Below are 14,465 nucleotides of genomic sequence, written 5' to 3' on the forward strand. Positions count from 1 at the left end.
ACCCTCCACCTCCATGTCCTCAAGTCCATTCTCTATGTCTATGTCTTTATTCCTGCCCTGCCACTAGGTTCATCAGTTCCATTTTTTTTTTTAAGATTCCATATATATGTGTTAGCATACAGTATTTGTTTTTCTCTTTCTGACTTACCTCTGCATGACAGACTCTAGGTCCATCCACCTCACCACAAATAACCCAATCTTGTTTTTATTTTATGGTTGAGTAATATGACATTGTATATATGTGCCACATCTTCTCTATCCATTCATCTGTGGATGGACATTTAGGTTGCTTCCGTGTCCTGGCTATTGTAAATAGAGCTGCAGTGAACACTGTGGTACATGTCTCTTTTTTTTTTTCTTTTTTTTATTTCTTTTTTGAACTTTTGAATTTTATTTTATTTTTTATACAGCAGGTTCTTATTAGTCATCCATTTTATACACAGCAGTGTATACATGTCGATCCCAATCACCCAATTCATCTCACCACCACCCCTACCCCCTGCTTCTTTCCCCCCGTGGTGTCCATACATTTGTTCTCTAAATCTGTGTCTCAATTTCTGCCCTGCAAACCGGTTCATCTGTACCATTTTTCTAGGTTCCACATATATGCGTTAATATACAATATTTGTTTTTCTCTTTCTGACCTCACTCTGTGTGACAGTTCCTAGATCCATCCACATCTCAACAAATGACCCAATTTTGTTCCTTTTTATGGCTGAGTAATATTCCATTGTATATATGTACCACATCTTCTTTATCCATTCGTCTGTCGATGGGCATTTAGGTTGCTTCCATGTCCTGGCTATTGTAAATAGTGCTGCAATGAACACTGGGGTACATGCGTCTTTTTGAATTATGGATTTCTCTGGGTATATGTCCAGTAGTGGGATTGCTGGATCATATGGTAATTCTATTTTTAGTTTTTTAAGGAACCTCCATAGTGGTTGTATCAATTTACATTCCCACCAACAGTGCAGGAGGGTTCCTTTTTCACCACACCCTTTCCAGCATTTATTCTTTCTAGATTTTTTGATAATGGCCATTCTGACCAGCATGAGGTGATAACCTCATTGTAGTTTTGATTTGCATTTCTCTAGTAATTAGTGGTGTTGAGCATCTTTTCATGTGCCTCTTGGCCATCTGTATGTCTTCTTTGGTGAAATGTCTGTTTAGGTCTTCTGCCCATTTTTTAATTGAATTGTTTGTTTTTTTGATATTGAGCTCCATGAGCTGTTTGTATATTTTGGAGATTAACCCTTTGTCCATTGTTTCATTTACAAATACTTTCTCCCATTCTGAGGGTTGTCTTTTCGTCGTGTTTATGATTTCCTTTGCTGTGCAATAGCTTTTGTTTCATTAGGTCCCATTTATTTATTTTTGTTTTTATTTTCATTACTCTAGGAGGTGGGTCAAAAAGGATCTTGCTCTGGTTTATGTCAAAGAGTGTTTTTCCTATGTTTTCCTCTAAGAGTTTGTTTTTCATTTATTTTTTTAAGTATTTCTTTTCTTAAAATTTTTATTTATTTTATTTTTGGCTGCGCTGGGTCTTCATTGTTGCACGTGGGCTTTTCTCTCGTTGCGGTGAGTGGAGGCTACTCTTTGTTGCAGTGCATGGGCTTCTCATTGTGGTGGCTTCTCTTGTTGCAGAGCACAGGCTCTAGGCACGTAGGCTTCAGTAGTTGTGGCATGTGGGCTCAGTGATTGTGGCTCGTGGGCTCTAGAGCACAGGCTCAGTAGTTGTGGCACACGGGCTTAGTTGTTCCATGGCATGGGGGATCTTCCCAGACCAGGGCTTGAACCCGTGTCCCCTGCATTGGCAGGTGGATTCTTAACCACTGCGCCACCAGGGAAGCCCCCGCTAAGAGTTTTATAGTGTCGGGTCTTACATTTAGGTCTTTAATCCATTTGGAGTTTATTTTTGTGTATGGTGTTAGGAAGTGTTCTAGTTTCATTCTTTTACATGTAGCTGTCCAGTTTTCCCAACACCATTTATTGAAGAGACTATCCTTCCTCCACTGAGTATTCTTGGCTCCCTTGTCAATTATGAATTAACTGTGTACATGTGGGTTTATTGCTGAGCTGTCGATTCTGTTCCATTAGTCTATACCTGAGGTACAGGCAGGCATCACTCCTGCTGGATTCTGTAACAAATGGTGCTGGCGGCAGGACCACAGCCAAAACGAGATATAATATCAGGGGAAGGAACTGTTTCTGGGTCTAGCTGGGACCACAGTTGGCAATTCAGCAGCCTGGGCATGGATCTGCCTTCTCAAAACAGCCCTCACTGGTCTTGGGCTCCAGTAGGATTTAACAATCTCCTACCTAGATCCCAAATCTCCCACTAAGGCACTTCTGTCCAAGATGGCTGCCAAATTATTATTGCTGAGTAGGGATACAAACAGGGGACTCCTATTCTGCCATCTTGCTGACATCATTCCCTGTGAAAATATTATTTGTTAAAATTTGATTTCACCTTTTAGAATTAGTTTGTATGTGTGTGTGCCTTTCTGCCTGATTTAACATCTAACCAGATTTTACCCAAAGAAATCCCTCCAGGGCATGTTTATAAGAGATTCTAATCAAAATTAAAATAAGCATTCTTCACTATGAAGAACATGTTTCTTAACTTTTCTAAGACTTCTAAAACAACTAAAACTTGTATATACCAGAAAACAGAAACCTCTGCAGACTAGCATCATCTAAAGCAAATCTTTAAAGATGAGGGTAGGGCAGCAAATGGGTAATGAACCATGCAGAGCTTGCTTTGAGAGGCACCCAGTTTGAAAAGAGCATTGTCAAGCTGACAGAAGCATTTGTCTCAGTAAATATTCTTCTTCATTCCTAAAGCATTCAACCATGAGAAGGTGAGCACAGACAGCAGTCTAGAAGTCTCTAATGAATACTTGTAACACACAAGCTGAAAAATTCTTGATCTGTCTGCCCTTTGTGAAAAATAGCAAGAACTAGAGATGGGGGTTAAAAACGAGGGAGGCTTTCACTTCCCATGATGGGTCAGCCTGTGGCAAAATGAACCTCTCACCAAGAAAATCTTTAAAAGATGAATAAAATACAGAAAACTTCAGGTTGAAGATATCAGAGAGCTACCAAGGCAGCCAGGACTCAAGGAACACATGCAGCGGAGCAATTAAGCCCAGCGCCACAACTACTGAGCCTGCACTCTAGAGCCTGTGAGCCACAACTACTGAGCCCACGTGCCACAACTACTGAAGCCCAGGTGCCTAGAGCCCGTGCTCCACAATGAGAAGTCACCACAATGAGAAGCCCGTGCACCGCAACGAAGAGTAGCCCCCCCTTGTCGCAACTAGAGAAAGCCCGCACGCAGCCAAAAATTAATTAATTAATTAATTAAATGCAATGGCAAGTCACCAGAGGCTCTTAGTGGAAAATGCTATGAACAAATTTATATTATAAATTTATAATTTATAACAAGAGTGACAACTGGGTGGAGCAGGGAGGAGGCAGTAACCCAAAGTTGTTGGTGTCTCCAATCAAGATGATAGCTGTGGAGCTAGAATAAAATGGGATGTTGTCTAACTGGTGTGGTGCCATGGATGCCAGCAGGAGAGATTGCTTTAAGTGAGGAAATTGCTTTAAGTGGCAGGTGTACCCTGAAGATGGAGGGAGGTGTAGACTAAAGAAGTATCATTGCATTTAGTGGCATGGAAGTCCCCATTAACAGCAGAGAAGGAGAAACCTTGAGGTGACTCACAGAAGACATGGTCTCAGGAAACCAAGCTGACAATACCTGGGAAATCAATACTGTAGATAACTTGGCTTTGAGAAGAGATGGCGATGGTTTTTAAATCAAAGGTATATTGATCTCACATGGAGATTGGGGGAAATGGCTGACATATCAAACCCTGTTCCCTTCTCATGCCATCTTACAAACAACCCTCACTCCAATTCCACTCTTATTCTCAGCAAAATGCCCTTGAGAAATAGGAAGTAGATTAACCTTCCCTAGGCAACTCATTCTACTGTTTAACCCTAGCTTTCCACGCTAATGCCCTTAAATCCTACGTAAATCCTCCAGACGGCAGGCTATTTTGGGACCATAATCTCTTCTCACCACAGGATCAAACTAACTATCTCTTCAAATACAGCCAGGTTTTGTTTTGCCTTTTTAGTATACTGAATGTAAAAGTTGACATCAGAGTCTGAAAGGGTAATTGTACATGATTATATTTCTTTATCACTAATTTTAAAAGCCTACATAAACCATAATTTGCTGTGTCTTTGCAGATGTTATCTTGTATGGCTTATAATCCATTAATTGCTATGTTGCTCAAATGTTCTTGTGAATTTTCTGGGTCTGCCTACTTACCTCATTTGAAAGTTACTCTCAGGTACACTTTTTTATAACCTTCAGTCATCTTCTTGAGTTTTGAAGTTATTAAATAATAGTTTTTCTGAAAATGAAAGAAGAAAATCAATAAGCAATGGTAGAGGTGCTCTGAGATCACTGATCACCATACTTTCCTATTTTACTTTCCTTGCCCATATTTTATGCTGTATTTGTTACTTCCCAACTGTGCCATGTTAGGAAGCTGAACATAAATTAATTTGCTTCCCAGTTAGAAGGCTTAATCATTGAAAGACATTTTCAATACCTACAATACCTAAATTGTTTTAATTAAATGAGAATAACATGCATGTCCTTTTTCTATCTTCTTCATTCCTGTGCCTGGCACATATTAGGTACTTAATGAATAAGTGCTGTATGAGTAAATGAGTGAATGAAAGCACTTCACAGACTTTTGGCAGAATGTGCAATGGTCTAAACATGCTTATATTAAAGGGGAAGGAAATTACTATGTGCATTTAGAGGTGTGGGATTCATTTAAATCAGTGCTCTCCTAGAGAAACTTCTAAGATGATGAAAACGTTCTATGTAGTGTTGTTCAATTTGGTGTCCATTAGCCACATTCAGCTACTGAGCACTTGAGATGTGACTAGTACACCTGAGGATCTGAACTCTTAATCTGATTTAATTTTCACTAATTTAAATTAAATAGCCACATGTGGCTACCGTAATGGACAGTGCAGCTTTAAATGAATCATACATGCCCAGTCCCGCCCTTTTGAAAACTAGAAGCATTTTCCTGATAGCCCCATACAATGTTAAAAACAAACTAATTCAAACGCCAGTGTGAGGTGTTTATACCAGTTTGAAACATCAGCATCAAAGACTAAGGAAGGGATGTAGTGGAGTTGGCTGGAGAAGTACAGCCATTGACGGCATCTGCCCCCGGCACACACACACTCCTCCACCTCAGTCATCTGTACCTCTCCCTCAGGATTTACCACGTTCACAAGATACGGTTTCTGCAAGCCCTGGGGCTGAGTCTCATTGAACTCAGTATATCCATTTCCCAGTGTGCCTGGCACAGAGTAGCCACTGAAGTGAATGCATATACAGAAATGCATATATGTTGATTTTTTCATTTAGGTACAAGTAGGTCTATGTAGCACAACAGCCATATATTACACATACATAGACATAACCATGATTAGGGTTACCACATATCCCAGTTTAACCTGGGCAGCACTAAAACTTCCTATCCCAATGTCCCCATTTGGGTTCTCATACTCTTAGATTCTCAAAAGTGCCACTGTTTGAACTCCATCAAATCTCTACTCTTTATCAACTCTCCAGAGCTGTATTTATGTGGATTGCTACATTTGGGAATAACCAATTTATTATTGTTATTATTATTATTATTATTAATAAATTCTCCTTCTTGGTCTGATCATTGTAAATGTACATTAGAGGTATTTCTTGATTAACTACAGTATGTTCTTATTAAGTAAAAGAAAATAATATTGAAATAGAGCCACTTGGTTTCCATAAAAATGAAAGACTTAAGTCATAATTAAAAAGGAATTATGTACAAAATTAAGACTGAACGGTGACATTAAACCCCTGCTGCCACCTCACATGTTGCAAAGAACACTAGAACGAGTTGAGAAACCACTTCAAAACCAGGAACAGTGTGCTCACACTTGAGGACACCCATATATCTGCCCATGCCGAAGCTACCTGGCAGATCAGACCAGAATTAGAATTCTTGTGTTGAACATTATTCAAGCTGATTTGAAATGTAATTGCATAATCACATCAATATAGTCAAAGAAATGTGGTTTTTACCGAAAAGGTATAATCATTTTCTAATTACCAATTAAGAACTCTCCACAGTTTATTAGAATTGGAGAATTACAGTATGTGAATTAACCCAATTGCCCTCTGGAAGTCCTCAGATGACAGAAATATAAATAATTCACTGTGAAACTCTGGCTGTAATTGGTATCCTGAAACCAAAATTCATGCCCCCATGCTTTTTACCTTCTCATCTTCAATACCAGTTTATTTAATCCAAGCTCCAAGGGAGAATAATATTGATCCCAGTGGCTCTGAACAGTTTGTTTGTTGTAACTGCCAGTGAAGGATCAACTTTTGTAAATACCAGTTATTCAAAAATGGTCCATTTGCACAATGAAATTTAAAGTGCAGCTAAGAGGGACTTCCCTGGTGGTCCAGCGGTTAAGACTCTGTGCTTCCACTGCAGGGGGCACAGGTTCAATCCCTGGTCGGGGAACTAAGATCCCACATACCACGCAGTGCGGCCAAAAGCTAAAAAAAAAAAAAAAATTATATATATAAAGTACAGCTAAGAGTTCCTGAGTAACTGGTTAAAATAGTTGCCTAGATGTCTATAATGCATGGCCACTGGATGAGCAGTCAAAACACCTGCATTCTAGCCCAGCTCTCATTCTTATTACTGAGCCTCCCTCTTAAACTGTCTGAACCCCAGGCTCCTCCTGTACGGAATCAGCATAATACCCCAGAACTACATGTCAGACAAGGTTAGAAGGGCTCAAACAAAAGAAATAAACTATGTGGAAGTTCTCTGTAAAATTAGTCTCACTATGCACATGCAATCAAATATTTTAAGGTATGCTTTAAGTAGAATTATAATGATAGAAGTCCTTTCTCTAGGAATCAAAATGCTCAATGAAACTGATAAATATCACTTGCTAGCCTGAAGGTTCTCTGTTTCCTCAGCCCTGGAAAGCTCTGTGAGAGACCCATCTCTGCCTTCAGAGTTTCCAGTCCAGCCCTCTACCTCCTACCTCTACTAGTTTCAAAATCTGCCCCCAAAAATCTTACTGGAAGACCAATTTTGTGTTTTCTCCCAGATGGATCTTTATTCCCTATGTACCTCAAGGCTGCAGGATGTTTCGTTCTACCTCTCAAAACATTTTGACCAAGACCCCAAGCTGCCATTATATACAAGGATCAGTGCAAATTTTCCATGGAAAAAATCCCTGACATTGTTATTGTTATATCAGCCCTGCATGACCAGGAAAATCTTTGTTGTTTGTTCTCTCCCCCAAGATAGGATTTCTGTCTGTGTAAGCTCCCAGTTCACACCCAGAATCAGGAAATGCCCCTCCCCCAAATTAAAAAAAAAAAAAACCTGGAGATCACTACCTCACCTCTGATACTTTCTCTCCTCCCTGGAAATTTGGTTCATCTAATCCTTGTGCCTCCACAGCTCTCTGATATTTTCAAAAACAATTTTTTATTTTATTAGGCATTTATTTTTGCAATGGGCACACTTGCCTGCTGTGTCTATTACATCATTCCTGGGAGTAGAAGTCATAACAACATCTTTTTAATTCTGAACTAATATATTTTGCACATATCCTTTAAGTAAGTTTTAAAATTAAACCTTGAGGTCCAATTTTCTAATGAATGGCATATTTAACCTTGAATCCTAATTGATGTTTTTTTTCAGAAAATGTTATCATTTGAGCAGATTCTCCAGCACAGGTACAAGGAAACTGACACCAGAAGTGTTTGGCTTTGTTCTTACACCTCGTAGAATGGCCATTACAAGCAGAATGGATCACCTACAAGCTTCTTTTTACCTTGCCTTAGAAAAGATATTAATCATAGGATTATCTTTAAATTATATGACACCTTTTCCATAGAAGTGAAAATAAAATTGAACATATTGCTTGTGCATTATTAAGTATTGTGTGGTATATCCCTCCATGCATCTAATAAAGAAATATATATACAGAAAGGTAAAGTAAATTGCCCAAGAGTACAGAATTACCTGGTGGAAAAGTTTCAAAATAAATTAACCTGAATTTCAAGGATTGTCCTTCTTAGAGTACTGACTCCTACCTCTATTTGATGCAATAAAAAAATTAATAATTCCCTCACAAAAAAATTAATAATTCGATTCTTCTAGTGTGAATAAGTAGTGGCTTTTGGTCAGTTCTGTCAAATTATTAATTTTAAAACTGCGGGTATGGTTTGTTGAACCAAGATGGTTAAGTAGAAGCACGTGTTTTCACTCCCTCTTGTGAGAACACCAGAATCACAACTAGCTGCTGAACAATCATCAACAGGAAGACACTGGAACTCACCAAATAAGATACCCCACATCCAAAGACAAAGGAGAAGCCACAATGAAACGGTAGGAGGGGCGCAATCACAGCAAAATCAAATCCCATAACTGCTGGGTGGGTGACTCACAGACTGGAGAATACTTATACCACAGAAGTCCACCCACTGGAGTGAAGGTTCTGAGCCCCACCTCAGGCTTCCCAACCTGGGGGTCTGGCAATGGGAGGAGGAATTCCTAGAGAATCAGACTTTGAAGGATAGTGGGATTTGACTGCAGGACTTTGACAGGACTGAGGGAAACAGAGACTCCATTCTTGGAGGGCACACACAAAGTAGTGTGCGCATCAGGACCCAGGGGAAGGAGCAGTGAACCCAGGGGAGACTGAACCAGACCCACCTGCTAGTGTTGGCAGGTCTCCTGTGGAGGCGGGGGTGGCTCTGGCTCACCATGGGGACGGGGACACTGGCAGCAGAAGTTCTGGGAAATACTCCTTGGAGTGAGCCTTCCCAGAGTCTGCCATTAGCTCCACCAAAGAGCCCAGGTGGCTTCAGTGTTGGGTCGCCTCAGGACAAACAACCAACAGGGAGGGAACCCAGCCACACCCATCAGCAGTCAAGTGGATTAAAGTTTTAATCAGCTCTGCCCACCAGAGCAACACCCAGCTCTACCCACCACCAGTTCCTCCCATCAGGAAACCTGCACAGGCCTCTTAGATAGCCTCATCCACCAGAGGACAGACAGCAGAAGCAAGAAGAACTACAATCCTGCAGCCTGTGGAACAAAATCCACATTCACAGAAAGATAGACAAGATGAAAAGGCAGAGGGCTACGTACCAGATGAAGGAACAAGATAAAACCCCAGAAAAAAATCTAAATGAAGTGGATATAGGCAACCTTCCTGAAAAACAATTCAGAATAATGATAGTGAAGATGATCCAGGACCTTGGAAAAAGAATGGACGCAAAGATTGAGAAGATGCAAGAAATGTTTAACAAAGGTCTAGAAGAATTAAAGAACAAAAAACAGAGATGAACAATACAATAACTGAAATGAAAACTATACTAGAAGGCATCAATAGCAGAATAACTGAGGCAGAAGAACGGACAAATGACCTGGAAGACAGAATGGTGGAATTCACTGTGGCAGAACAGAATAAAGAAAAAGGAATGAAAAGAAATGAAGACAGCCTAAGAGACCTCTGGGACAACATTAAATGCAACAACATTCGCATTATAGGGGTCCCAGAAGGAGAAGAGAGAGAGAAAGGACCTGAGAAAATATATGAAGAGATTATAGTCAAAAACTTCCCTAACATGAGAAAGGATATAGCCACCCTTGCTGTGCAGGAAGCACAGCAAGTCCCATACAGGATAAACCCAAGGAGAAACATGCCAAGACACATAGTAATCAAATTGGCAAAAATTAAAGACAAAGAAAAATTATTGAAAGCAGCAAGAGAAAACCGACAAATAACATACAAGGGAACTCCCATAAGGTTAACAGCTGATTTCTCAGCAGAAACTTTACAAGCCAGAAGGGAGTGGCATGATATACTTAAAGTCATGAAAGGGAAGAACCTACAACCAAGATTACTCTACGTGGCAAGGATCTCATTCACATTTGATGGAGAAATCAAAAGCTTTAGAGACAAGCAAAAGTGAAGAGAATTCAGCACCACCAAACCAGCTCTACAACAAATGCTAAAGGAACTTCTCTAAGTGGGAAACACAAGAGAATAAAAGGAACTACAAAAACAAACCCAAAACAATTACGAATATAGTCATAGGAACATACATATTGATAATTACCTTTAACGTGAATGGATTAAATGCTCCAATCAAAAGACACAGGCTTGCTAAATGGATACAAACACAAGACCAATATATATGCTGTCCACAAGAGACCCACTTCAGACCTAGGGACACATTCAGACTGAAAGTGAGGGGATGGAAAAAGATATTCCATGCAAATGGAAATCAAAAGAAAGCTGGAGTAGCAATATTCATCAGATAAAATAGACTTTAAAATAAAGAATGTTACAAGAGGCAAGGAAGGACACTACATAATGATCAAGGGATCAATCCAATAAGAAGATATAACAATTATAAATATATATGCACCCAACATAGGAGCACTTCAATACCTAAGGCAACTGCTAACAGCTGTAAAAGAGGAAATTGACAGTAACACAATAATAGTGGGGGACTTTAACACCTCACTTACACCAATGGACAGATCATCCAAAATGAAAATAAATAAGGAAACAGAAGCTTTAAATGACACAACAGACCAGATAGATTTAATTGATATTTATAGGACATTCCACCCATAAACAGCAGATCACACTTCCTTCTCAACTGTGCACAGAACATTTTCCAGGATAGATCACATCTTGGGTCACAAATCAAGCCTCAGTAAATTTAAGAAAATTGAAACCATATCAGGCAACTTTTCTGACCACAACACTATGAGATTAGAAATGAATTATAGGGGAAAAAACGTAAAAAACACAAACACATGGAGGCTAAACACTACGTTACTAAATAACCAAGAGTTCACTGAAGAAATCAAAGAGGAAATCAAGAAATACCTAGAGACAAATGACAATGAAAACACGACAATCCAAAACCTATGGGATGCAGCAAAAGCAGTTCTAAGAGGGAAGTTTATAGCTATATAAGCCTACCTCAAAAAACAAGAAAAATCTCAAATAAATAATCTAACCTTACACCTATAGGGACTAGAGAAAGAAGAACAAACAAAACCCAAAGTTAGCAGAAGGAAAGAAATCATAAAGATCAGAGCAGAAATAAATGACATAGAAACAAAGAAAACAATAGCAAAGATCAATAAAACTAAAAGCTGGTTCTTTAAGAAGATAAACAAAATCGATAAACCATTAGCCCAGACTCATCAAGAAAAAGAGGGAGAGGACTCAAATCGATAAAATTGGAAATGAAAAAGAAGAAATTACAACAGACACCACAGAAATACAAAGCATCCTAAGAGACTACTACAAGCAACTCTATGCCACTAAAATGGACAACCTGGAAGAAATGGACAAATTCTTAGAAAGGTATAACCTTCCAAGACTGAACCAGGAAGAAATAGAAAATATGAACAGACCAATCACAAGTAATGAAGTTGAAACTGTGATTTAAAATCTTCCAACATACAAAAGTCCAGGACCAGATGGCTTCACAGGTGAATTCTATCAAACATTTAGAGAAGAGCTAACACCCATTCTTCTCAAACTCTTCCAAAAAATTGCGGAGGAGCACTCCCAAACTCATTCTATGAGGCCACCATCACCCTGATACCAAAACCAGACAAAGATACTACAAAAAAAGAAAATTACAGACCAATATCACTGATGAATATAGATGCAAAACTCCTCAACAAAATACTAGCAAACAGAATCCAACAACACTTTGAAAGGATCATACACCATGATCAAGTGGGATTTATCCCAGGAAGCAAGGATTCTTCAATATACACAAATCAATCAATGTGATACACCATATTAACAAATTGAAAAAGAAAAACCTCATCTCAATAGATGCAGAAAAAGCTTTTGACAAAATTCAACACCCATTTATGATAAAAACTCTCCAGAAAGTGGGCATAGAGGGAACCTACCTCAACATAATAAGGCCATATATGACAAACCCACAGCAAACATCATTCTCAATGGTGAAAAACTGAAAGCATTTCCACTAAGATCAGGAACAAGACAAGGATGTCCACTCTCAGCACTATTATTCAACATAGTTTTGGAAGTCCTAGCCTCAGCAATCAGAGAAGAAAAAGAAATAAAAGGAATACAAATTGGAAAAGAAGAAGTAAAACTGTCACTGTTTGCATATGACATGATACTATATATAAAGAATCCTAAAGATGCCACCAGAAAACTACTAGAGATAATCAATGAATTAGGTAAAGTTGCAGGATACAAAATTAATGCACAGAAATCTCTTGCATTCCTATACACTAATGATGAAATATCTGAAAGAGAAATTAAGGAAACACTCCCATTTACCATTGCAACAAAAAGAATAAAATACCTAGGAATAAACCTACCTAGGGAGACAAAAGACCTGTATGCAGAAAACTATAAGACACTGATGAAAGAAATTAAAGATGATACCAACAGATGGAGAGATATACCATGTTCTTGGATTGGAAGAGTCAATATTGTGAAAATGACTATACTCTCCAAAGCAATCTACAGATTCAATGCAATCCCTATCAAATTACCAGTGGCATTTTTTACAGAACTAGAACAAAAAAATCTTAAAATTTGTATGGAGACACAAAAGACCCCGAATAGCCAAAGCAGTCTTGAGGAAAAAAAACGGAGCTGGAGGAATCAGACTCCCTGACTTCAGACTATACTACAAAGCTACAGTAATCAAGACAATATGGTACTGGCACAAAAACATAAACATAGATCAATGGAACAAGATAGAAAGCCCAGAGATAAACCCACGCATCTATGGTCAACTAATCTATGACAAAGGAGGCAAAGATATACAATGGAGAAAAGACAGTCTCTTCAATAAGTGGTGCTGGGAAAACTGGACAGCTACATGTAAAAGAATGAAATTAGAACACTCCCTAACACCATACACAAAAATAAACTCAAAATGGATTAGAGACCTAAATGTAAGACTGGACACTATAAAACTCTTAGAGGAAAACATAGGAAGAACACTCTCTGACATAAATCACAGCAAGATCGTTTTTGATCCACCTCATAGAGTAATGAAAATAAAAACAAAAATAAACAGATGGAATCTAATGAAACTTAAAAGCTTTTGCTCAGCAAAGGAAACCATAAACAAGACGAAAAGACAACCCTCAGAATGGGAGAAAATATTTGCAAACGAATCAACAGCAAAGGATTAATCTCCAAAATATATAAGCAGCTCATGCAGCTCGATATTAAAAAAACAAACAACCCAATCCAAAAATGGGCAGAAGACCTAAATAGACATTTCTCCAAAGAAGACATACAGATGGTCAAGAAGCACATGAAAAGCTGCTCAACATCACTAATTATTAGAGAAATGCAAATCAAAACTACAATGAGGTTAGCACCTCACCCCGGTCAGAATGGCCATTATCAAGAAATCTAGAAAGAATAAATGCTGGAAAGGGTGTGGTCAAAAAGGAACCCTCCTGCACTGTTGGTGGGAATATAAATTGATACAACCACTATGGAGAACAGTATGGAGGTTCCTTAAAAAACTAAAAATAGGGGCTTCCCTGGTGGCACAGTGGTTGAGAGTCTGCCTGCCACTGCAGGGGACACAGGTTCGTGCCCCAGTCCGGGAGGACCCCACATGCCGCGGAGCAGCTGGGCCCATGAGCCATGGCCGCTGAGCCTGTGAGACCGGAGCCTGTGCTCCGCAACGGGAGAGGCCACAACAGTGAGAGGCCTGAGTACCGCAAAAAAAAAACTAAAAATAGAATTACCATATGATCCAGCAATCCCACTACTGGGCATATACCCAGAGAAAACCATAATTCAAAAAGACACATGCACCCCAATGTTCATTGCAGCACTATTTACAATAGGCAGGACATGGAAGCAACCTAAATGCCCATTGACAGACGAATGGATACAGAAGATGTGGTACATATATACAATGGAATATTACTCAGCCATAAAAAGGAACGAAATTTGGTCATTTGTAGAGACATGGATGCACCTAGAGACTGTCATACAGAGTGAAGTAAGCCAGAAAGAGAAAAACAAATATCGTACATTAACACATATATTTGGAACCTAGAAAAATGGTACAGATGAACCGGTTTGCAGGGCAGAAATTGAGACACAGATGTAGAGAACAAACGTATGGACACCAAGGGGTGAAGCTGCGGGGGGGGGGGGTGTGATGAATTGGGTGATTGGGATTGACATGTATACACTGATGTGTATAAAACTGATGACTAATAAGAACCTGCTGTAAAAAAAAAAGATAACATTCTTTTCTCCCAGTTAAAAAAAAAAAATATATA

General features: G+C 39.1%; 1 long non-coding RNA gene across 3 annotated transcripts in view; it reads right to left on the reverse strand.

Annotated features, from left to right (window-relative positions):
• Nucleotides 1–14,465, reverse strand: part of LOC309795600 — a 97,053-nt gene that overhangs the window by 7,147 nt on the left and 75,441 nt on the right. For all 3 annotated transcript variants that reach the window (XR_014292282.1, XR_014292283.1, XR_014292284.1), the window contains one exon: nucleotides 4,346–4,430. This is a non-coding gene — a long non-coding RNA (uncharacterized lncRNA). The remainder of the gene's footprint in view (nucleotides 1–4,345; nucleotides 4,431–14,465) is intronic.

This window comes from Mesoplodon mirus, assembly GCF_964341445.2.
Source record: "Mesoplodon mirus genome assembly, chromosome: 19".
NCBI lineage: Eukaryota > Metazoa > Chordata > Mammalia > Artiodactyla > Ziphiidae > Mesoplodon > Mesoplodon mirus.